This window comes from Octopus sinensis, unplaced genomic scaffold, assembly GCF_006345805.1.
Source record: "Octopus sinensis unplaced genomic scaffold, ASM634580v1 Contig15879, whole genome shotgun sequence".
Classification (NCBI taxonomy): domain Eukaryota; kingdom Metazoa; phylum Mollusca; class Cephalopoda; order Octopoda; family Octopodidae; genus Octopus; species Octopus sinensis.
In genome coordinates, this window is record NW_021833973.1 from 12,501 (window position 1) to 21,224 (window position 8,724).

At 41.1% G+C, this 8,724-nt stretch overlaps 1 long non-coding RNA gene across 1 annotated transcript in view; it reads right to left on the bottom strand.

Moving 5' to 3' along the window:
* LOC118761635 overlaps positions 1 to 8,326 on the bottom strand; it is a 12,160-nt gene extending 3,834 nt beyond the window's left edge. The window contains exons 1-2 of the long non-coding RNA XR_004997526.1: positions 7,909 to 8,326; positions 3,455 to 3,459 (exon numbers count right to left, since the gene is read on the bottom strand). This is a non-coding gene — a long non-coding RNA (uncharacterized LOC118761635). The remainder of the gene's footprint in view (positions 1 to 3,454; positions 3,460 to 7,908) is intronic.
* Between the last annotated feature and the right edge of the window lie 398 nt (positions 8,327 to 8,724).

Genomic DNA, 8,724 nt, shown 5'->3' on the forward strand with positions numbered 1-8,724 from the left:
TGACCCCATTGTTTAACTGGTATCTGTCTTATTGACCCCCCCCCAGTACACAACTGGTACTAATTTTATTGCCTTTGAAAAGATGAAAGGTTAAGCTGACCTCAGCTGAATTTGAACTCAGACCATTTTACATGATTGAAATGTTGCTAAGCATTTGGCCAGCGACTAAGGTTTCTGCTTGATCACCATCCTAAAGAATGAAAAAATACCAGGTTCAAATTTTGGCACAAGGGCTGAAATTTTGGGGAGGGTCTAAATCGATTGCATTGACCCCAGAGATCAACTTGTACCTATTTTATCATCCCCATAAAGACAAAAGGTTAAGTTGACCTCAGCTGAGTTTGAACTCGGAACATGATTTGAAATGCTGGTAAGCATGTCGCCCGGCATGCTCACGATTCTGCCAGCTCGTCACCTTGAAAAGAGTGAAGAATTATTGATGTAGAATTTAGAGAGAGGGTGGAAGAGAGAAATTTTACTGTTGCATGTGTGTGTGTGTGTGTGTGTGTGTGTATTTGTTTTGCTTTGTCTGTTTCAGCTCAAAGCTGTGGCCAACACAGAAGACAGAAATAGGTGGAGGAACAACAACAACAAACGAGATGTATTAGTTTGACGTTCAAGGAAAATGGAAAAGTCTTTAACATTTCGAGCTTATGCTCTTCGGCGGAAAGGAATTAGGAAAGAAAACAGAAAGATAGAAAAAAGATGTGTCTAGATTAACAGTTTCACACACACATATATACACACACACACACACACATATATATATACATATATACATGCATACACACATATATATACATATATACATGCATACACGCATATTTATGTACACACACACACACATATATATACATGTATAAATGGAAAACCTCTATAAATGGCTGGTGATTGCTCAACATTTTAAAACTGTTGTCTTACTTACAACGTTTAATAAAATGATGTAGCGTGAAACGATCGTACCAAATTACCAAATATATTCTTGTTGCTTATTTTTTATTATAATCACCCCATGGATTTATATGGATAACACCATACAAAATTCTGGTGCATCTAACTTAAGTGCCATATTCATTTGAATCTAAATTTTGCTGAACTTATATATATACATGTATATACATATATACACACGCTTATATGTACATATATATCATTTATAATCTATCTTAGGCTTTCACATTCATTAGTCAGGAGCTTGGTCCAATTTCTAAGATATTTACGTGATCTCCGACCCACTCGTGCCCCCCCCCCCAAATTGATAATCCAATTTGTCGAAGGGTTAACTCAAATGTGCTGCACAAGATACTCACCCCCCCTCCTCTTAGCTCTTATCCCACCCGAAAAATACCCCAGTTTGCTTTAGGTTTAACCCTCATCTCCAGCTTGTACTTATTTTCAGGCAAAAGACTGGAGCAGCGTGACATGAAAAGCCTTGCTCAAGGACAAACTGCACTTTATGGTCTGAGAAATCAATAATAAATATAATATATTAAATATAATAATATATTATTATATATCACACACACATTCCTATTTTTTTCTTCCAAACACGTACAAAATATATATATATATATATATATATACACACACATACATACCTCGATTCCAACATACACACACGTACGCATTCCTCCTTTTTCTTTCAACACGTAGAAAATATATATATATATATATATATACATACATACGCACATACCTCGCTTGCAACACACACACTCACACACACATATAAACATCCACCTCTTTTCTCTCTCTCTCTCTCTCAAAACATACATACATATTTATTTATACACACACACACACACACACACACACACACACACAGACAAACACGTGTGTGTGTGTGTGTGTATTGAAGGAGAGAAGAATAGACATATAAATTTGTGCATGTATATGTGTGTTTATTGAAGTGTGTGTGTGTGTGTGTATGTGTGTGTATATATTTATAAAGATACATACAGTGTGTGACTGATATTCAAATTATGAGGCGATGCAGTGTGTGTGTGTGTGTGTGTGTGCGTATCAGCATAAAGAGTGTCTATATAAATATGTGTGTGTACCTAAACATGCAAAGCGTGTGTGTGTGTGTGTGCGTATTCCTCTGCAATTATATATGCAAGGTGTGTGTTTATATATTTATGGAGTGTGTGTGTGTGTGTATTTGTACATGTTTGCGTGTGGTTGTCTATATATGTATAAATATGTATGTGAGTAGGTATATAGAGTGTGTGTATCTGTGAAACTTTGTCTCTCTCTCTATATGTGTATGTGTGTGTATTTGTGCCAGTCTGTGTGTGGTTCCCTATATATGTTTATATAAATAAGTCTGTGTATGTGCGTAGGTATATAGAGTGTGTGTATATGTAAAAATGTGCAAGTCTCTTTTTCTATATATATATATATATATATGTGTGTGTGTGTGCGTGCCTGTGCCTGTGTGTGTGTGTGTTATTGTGTATGAATACATATGTGAGGAATGTGCTTATGTATATGTGTGTGTGTATGTCAGTATGTGTAAAGTGTGTGTGCGTGTTGATATATGTGTGTGTGTGCGTGTGTGTGTTGATGTCAGGAGTCTGCATATGTCCATCATGAATAAAAGCCAGCTTATCAACCAATATCGATTATATTGGGTACGGGGTGGGGTGGACGGGTGGTGTATATCACACACACACACATATATATACATATACTCACACCTATACACACATGTATATACACACAGATGTACAGCTTGGGGCTGGGCGAAAGTGGGGTGCCTTGATTTTGATGTTAGTGATGGTGCATTGATGCTGCTGGTAGTAGTGGTGATGGTGGCGCTGATGGTGGGTGGTGGTGGTTGGTGTTGATGGTTGTGATGGTGGTGGTGGTAGTGGTGGTTTGTGATGGTGGTGGTGTTGATGGTGGTGATGGTGGTGGTGGTGGTGATGGTGGTGGTGGTGATGGTGGTGATGGTGGTGGTGGTGATGGTAGTGGTTTGTGATGGTGGTGGTTTGTGATGGTCGTGGTGGTGATGGTGGTGGTGTTGATGGTAGTGGTGGTGGAGGTGATGGTCGTGGTGGTGATGGTAGTAGTGGGTGATGCTGCTGATGAAAATGGTGGTGTTCATGGTACAGGCGATGGTTTTGAAAGTAGTGGTGGTGGTGATGGTGTTGATGGTAGTGGTGACAGTTTTTGGTGTTGCATTGATGGTGGTAGAGGTGGTAGTGGTGATAATACTGGCGACAGTAGTGATTGAGGTGGTAGTGGTGGTAGTAGCGGCAGTTGTGGTGGTGGTGATAGCAGTAGTGGTGGTGGTGGTGGTGGTGATGGTGGTGGTGGTGATGGTGGTGGTGATGGTGGTGGTGGTGGTGGTGTAGACTACAGCAATAGAAGTGGCAAAGTTTACTCCCCCCACCTACCCAGGTCTATCTTGACTGTGTAGAACTGCAATTAAAGACGTTCCCTCCATGACCATCCCTGCCTTTGTGATATATTTAGCGCTGCGTCACGGTGCGAGTGGAAACAAGGGGATACCTGCTATACACAGGTATGCCATATGGAGTAAGAAAACACAGGTGAGAGATGAATGGACGAACAGACAGATGGTGGTAGTGGTGGTGGGAGGGAGTGGGTTTTGGGAGGGTGATGGCGTGAGGTGTTGTTGGGGTGGTGGTGCTGGTGGTGGTGCAGAATAGGGTGGTGTTGTCATTACAGTAGGAATTGAAGATGTGACACTGGGTAATAAAGACAAAAAACACCACATATATATACAAACACACACAATACACATATATATAAACATACACACACATACACATATCTATAAACATACACACACATACACATATATATAAACATACACACACATACACATATATATAAACATACACACACATACACATATCTATAAACATACACACACATACACATATATATATGAACATACACACACATACACATATATATAAACATACACACACATACACATATATATAAACATACACACACACACATACACATATTTATACACATACACACAGGGTGACAGGTACAGATACACACACACACACACACTATATATATATATATATATTATATACATCCAACCATGTACATGCAGCTGTATGCACACGCATACTTATATACACCTACTCACACACACCTACAGACATCCAAGATATATATACACACACACACACACCACCTAAGACCTACTCAAATACACCCACGGACATACAGATATAGAGATACACACACACCTACACACATACACCCACACATATATATATATATATATATATATATATATATATATATATATACACACCCACACAGGTTTTTCGATGTGCAAAATACACACACATATATACATACATGCTGCTAGATACATACAGATATACAGATACATACACACCTACACAGGTATAACACACACACGCACACACACACACATATATATATATATATACACCCATACATACATGCAGCCAGGTACATACCTATATACGTACACACACCCACACAAATATACACACACGGAAATACGTAAACGTTACCCAGGCGACCTCTCTCTCTCTCCCACACGCACACACACACATGCACTCATATACATGTGCATATGCACACATGTGCACAACAGCGAGCATGCCTAGGTGTATGCGTGCATCTACTGCAGTGATGTTGGCATTGGTGATGACGACAATGATGATGGTGATAGCAGCTGTGGTGGTGGTGATGGTGGTGGTGGTGGCGATGTTAATGGTGGTGGTGATGGTGGCGATGTTAATGGTGGTGGTGGAGGTGGTGATGAGGTTAATGATGGTGGTGGTGATGGCGATGTTAATGGTGGTGGTGATGAGGTTAATGATGGTGGTGATGATGGTGGTGGTGATGGTGGTGGTGATGGCGATGTTAATGGTGGTGGTGGTGGTGGTGGTGGAGGTGGTGATGATGGTGGTGGTGATGGCGATGTTAATGGTGGTGGTGGTGGTGGAGGTGGTGGCGAGGTTAATGATGGTAGTGATGATGGTGGTGGTGGTGATGGCGATGTTAATGGTGGTGGTGGAGGTGGTGATGAGGTTAATGGTGGTGGTGGTGATGGCGATGTTAATGGTGGTAGTGATGATGGTGGTGGTGGTGTGGTTGATGTGATCGGTGGTGGTCATGATGATGATGATGATGGTGATAGTGGTGGAGGTGGCGTTGTTATTAGTGGTGGTGGTGGTGGTGCCACTGCTGCTGGTGTTGATTGCAATGGTGGTTGGAATGGTAGTGATGATGGTGGTCGGCATGCTGGTGGTGATGGATGGTGGTTGTAGTGGTGGCGATGATGGCAGTGGTGGTGGTGATGCCAATCTTGATGGTGGTGGTGGTGATGGCCACGGTGACGTGGGGGGGGGGATGGTTAGATGAGAAAGGGAGAGAAAGTGGACAGTTTTTCTGTAAATATGGTGCAAAGAGCCAAAAAAAGGGGGGACAGGGGGAATTGTTTACGCAGCATCGTGGGATGGTGGTGGGGGTGCAGGCATTATCACCATCATCATCATCATACAATCATCACCATCATCGTCAACATCATCGGCTGTGAATGAACTAATACAAATGGAAGCCTCTACGTGGTCGGTCACTCAACACTGCTAGAAACAGCAGCCAAAATCCCCTTCACACCACACCACACCACACAACACCACCCTATTATACCCTGAATACCTGCCCAGAGGATAACATAGCCTCTGGGTGGTGCTGGTGGGGACTGGAGCATTCCACTAGAAGACCGAGATAACATGGTGATCACAGCTGGACTGCCCTAGTGATCATCAAAGATGCTGACTGACCGAGGGTTAAACAGCCTCGCTATCATCACACTATCATTATCATCATCATCATCAACAGCATTAGAAGACAAGATGGCATTGTGGTCACAGCTGGACTACTCTAGTGATCATCACAGAGGTTAACTAGCCTAGGGTTAAAGAGGTTCGCTATCATCAACAGTATTGTAATTGAGCTGAATGAAAGAGCCTCTATGTGGTCTCTCAACATGCTAGAAATAACTACCATGTCCTTCTCAAACGACAACATTACAGTCTTAGATAAAAAGCAAGAAAGTGGACACATACGGTAATGTAGCCCTAGGCAGACCATGCCTAAACATACTATGGACAAATGACGGGAAGGTCACAGCTGGAACGTCTTTAATCACAGCCTGCAGAGTCCTGTAGTGTCTGGCCTAGCCCAGGGCTAAACAGCAACAACAATAACAATAGCAACATCAGCAACGGTAGCGCTGGCCTTGTTCCAAAATTTGAAACCATTATTATTATCATTATTATTATCAATTATTATTATTATTATCATTATTATTATCAATTATTATTATTATTATCATTATTATTATCATTATTATTATCATTATCATTATCATTATTATCGATATTATTATTATTATCATCATTATTATTATCATTATATTATTATTATTATTATCATCATCATTATTATTATCAATTATTATTATTATTATTATTATTATTATTATCATTATTATTATTAATATTATTATCATTATTATTATTATTATCAATTATCATTATTATTATTATTATACCAGTCAAATACTAGGCTTGATGGCATCGAATAACATCTTCCCCCCTAACAAAAAATAAAATTGCTGGGCTTGCTCCAAAATTTGAAAATATCACCATCACCACCATCATCACCATCACCATCATCATCATCACCATTATTATTATTATTATTGCTGTTGTTATTGTTCATGCTATCGGATACCGTGTATGGCTTGTATCACATTTTTCCATATTTCCATGTATTTCCATTCCTCTCTCTCTGTCTTTTATGTAAATTCCCCTCCCCACAAATTCTTGCCTATTCTTACAATGTCCCCCTCATTTATGCCCCTCAGCCTAATAAATAGAAATTATTATCATTATTATTATTACTATTATTATACTATTATTATTATTATCATTATCGTTATCGGCATTAATCGTAGCAGTAGTTGTAGTAGTAGTAGTAAACATTTTTTTACTATCATTAAACATTATTATTGTTGCTGTTAAATCCTTAAAAATGTTTCAGCCCGAAGGCTGCGGCCATGCTGGGGCACCACTGTTGTTAAACATTATTATTGTTGTTGTTGTGGTTGCTATTATTATTATTATTATTATTAATTATTATTATTATCAAACCGTTATCATTGTCATCACATCTCCTCCGCCTCCTCGTCGTTCTTGTTATCAAACAGCTTCATCAGACAGGCTTTGTTGTCACAGTCAAACATCAACATCATTTGTATCATCAACATCATCATCATCATCATCATCATCGCTATAAACAACATCATCATCATCACTGCCATCATCATCAACATCACTATCAACAGCATCAACACCATCATCACAATAAACATCAACATCATCGTCATTGTCACCATCATCATCACCAACATCACCATCATCATCTCCATCATCATCATCATCAATCATCATCATCAGCATCATCATTACCATCATCATCACCAACATCACCATCATCTCCATCATCATCATCACAGTCACCATCATCATCATCACCATCACCAACATCATCATCATCATCACCATCATCATAATCATCATCACCAACATCATCATCATCATCACCATCACCACCATCATCACCACCATCATCACCATCATCATCATCACCATCATCATCACCAACATCATCATCATCACCAACATCACCATCATCATCTCCATCATCATCACTATCACCATCACTAACAACATCATCACCATCATCATCATCATCATCAGTATCCAACACTATCATCACAACCACAACAACAATCATCATTGTAAACACGACCATCATCAACATCATCATCACCAACATCAACAACAACAACATTATTAAACGTCTAACCTCGACACAGGTGTAACAACCGTCTGTTTAGCTGAAACCAACGGAGCGGAACGGATGCAGCAGCAGCAGCAACAGTCACGGCAACGACCACAGCAGCAGCGACGTCGACTGCAATAACAGCAACATCTTTCTCATAGCACAGCGGCAAAAACTGTGGAGTGGCAGGCGGCGGGGAGAGGAGTGCGATGGGGGTGGGTAGAGGGGAGGAGGAGGCGGGGTGTCGGTGGCGTTGCTGGAGTGGTGGAGGCGGTGGTGCGCTTCCTTCACCATCGCAAAGAAGCAGCGCACGTCGCTAGCTCCGTTGTTGTTGTCGTCTTTCCGCTTGCTCTTAGTGTTTACTACTGCCATCTGCGAGAAACGCTTCATCGAACGGACTCGGCTCGGCTCGACTCGGCTCCCTCGCATCGCCTCGCATCGCCTCGCCTCGCCTTGCCTTGCCGCTGCCGGCAAGAGGAGGAGGAGGAAGAGGAGGAAGAAAAAGAAGAGGAGGAGGAGGAAGAAGAGGGATGAAGAAAGGAGGAGGAGGAGGAGTGATAGTGATGGTGGTGGTGGTGAGAGGAAGCTGCTGGGCAGAAGGAGGAGGAAGAAAGAAGAAGAGGAGGGAGAAGGGAAGGAGGAAGAAGAGGGATGAGGAAAGAGGAGAAGGAGGAGGAGGAGGAAGAAAAAGGAGAAGAGGAAGAAGGGGAATGAGGAAAGAGGAGGAGGAGGAAGAAAAAGAAGAGGGATGAGGAAAGAGGAGGAGGAGGAGGAAGAAAAAGAAGAAGATGAGGAGGGAGAAGGGAAGGAGGAAGAAGAAGGATGAGGAAAGAGGATGAG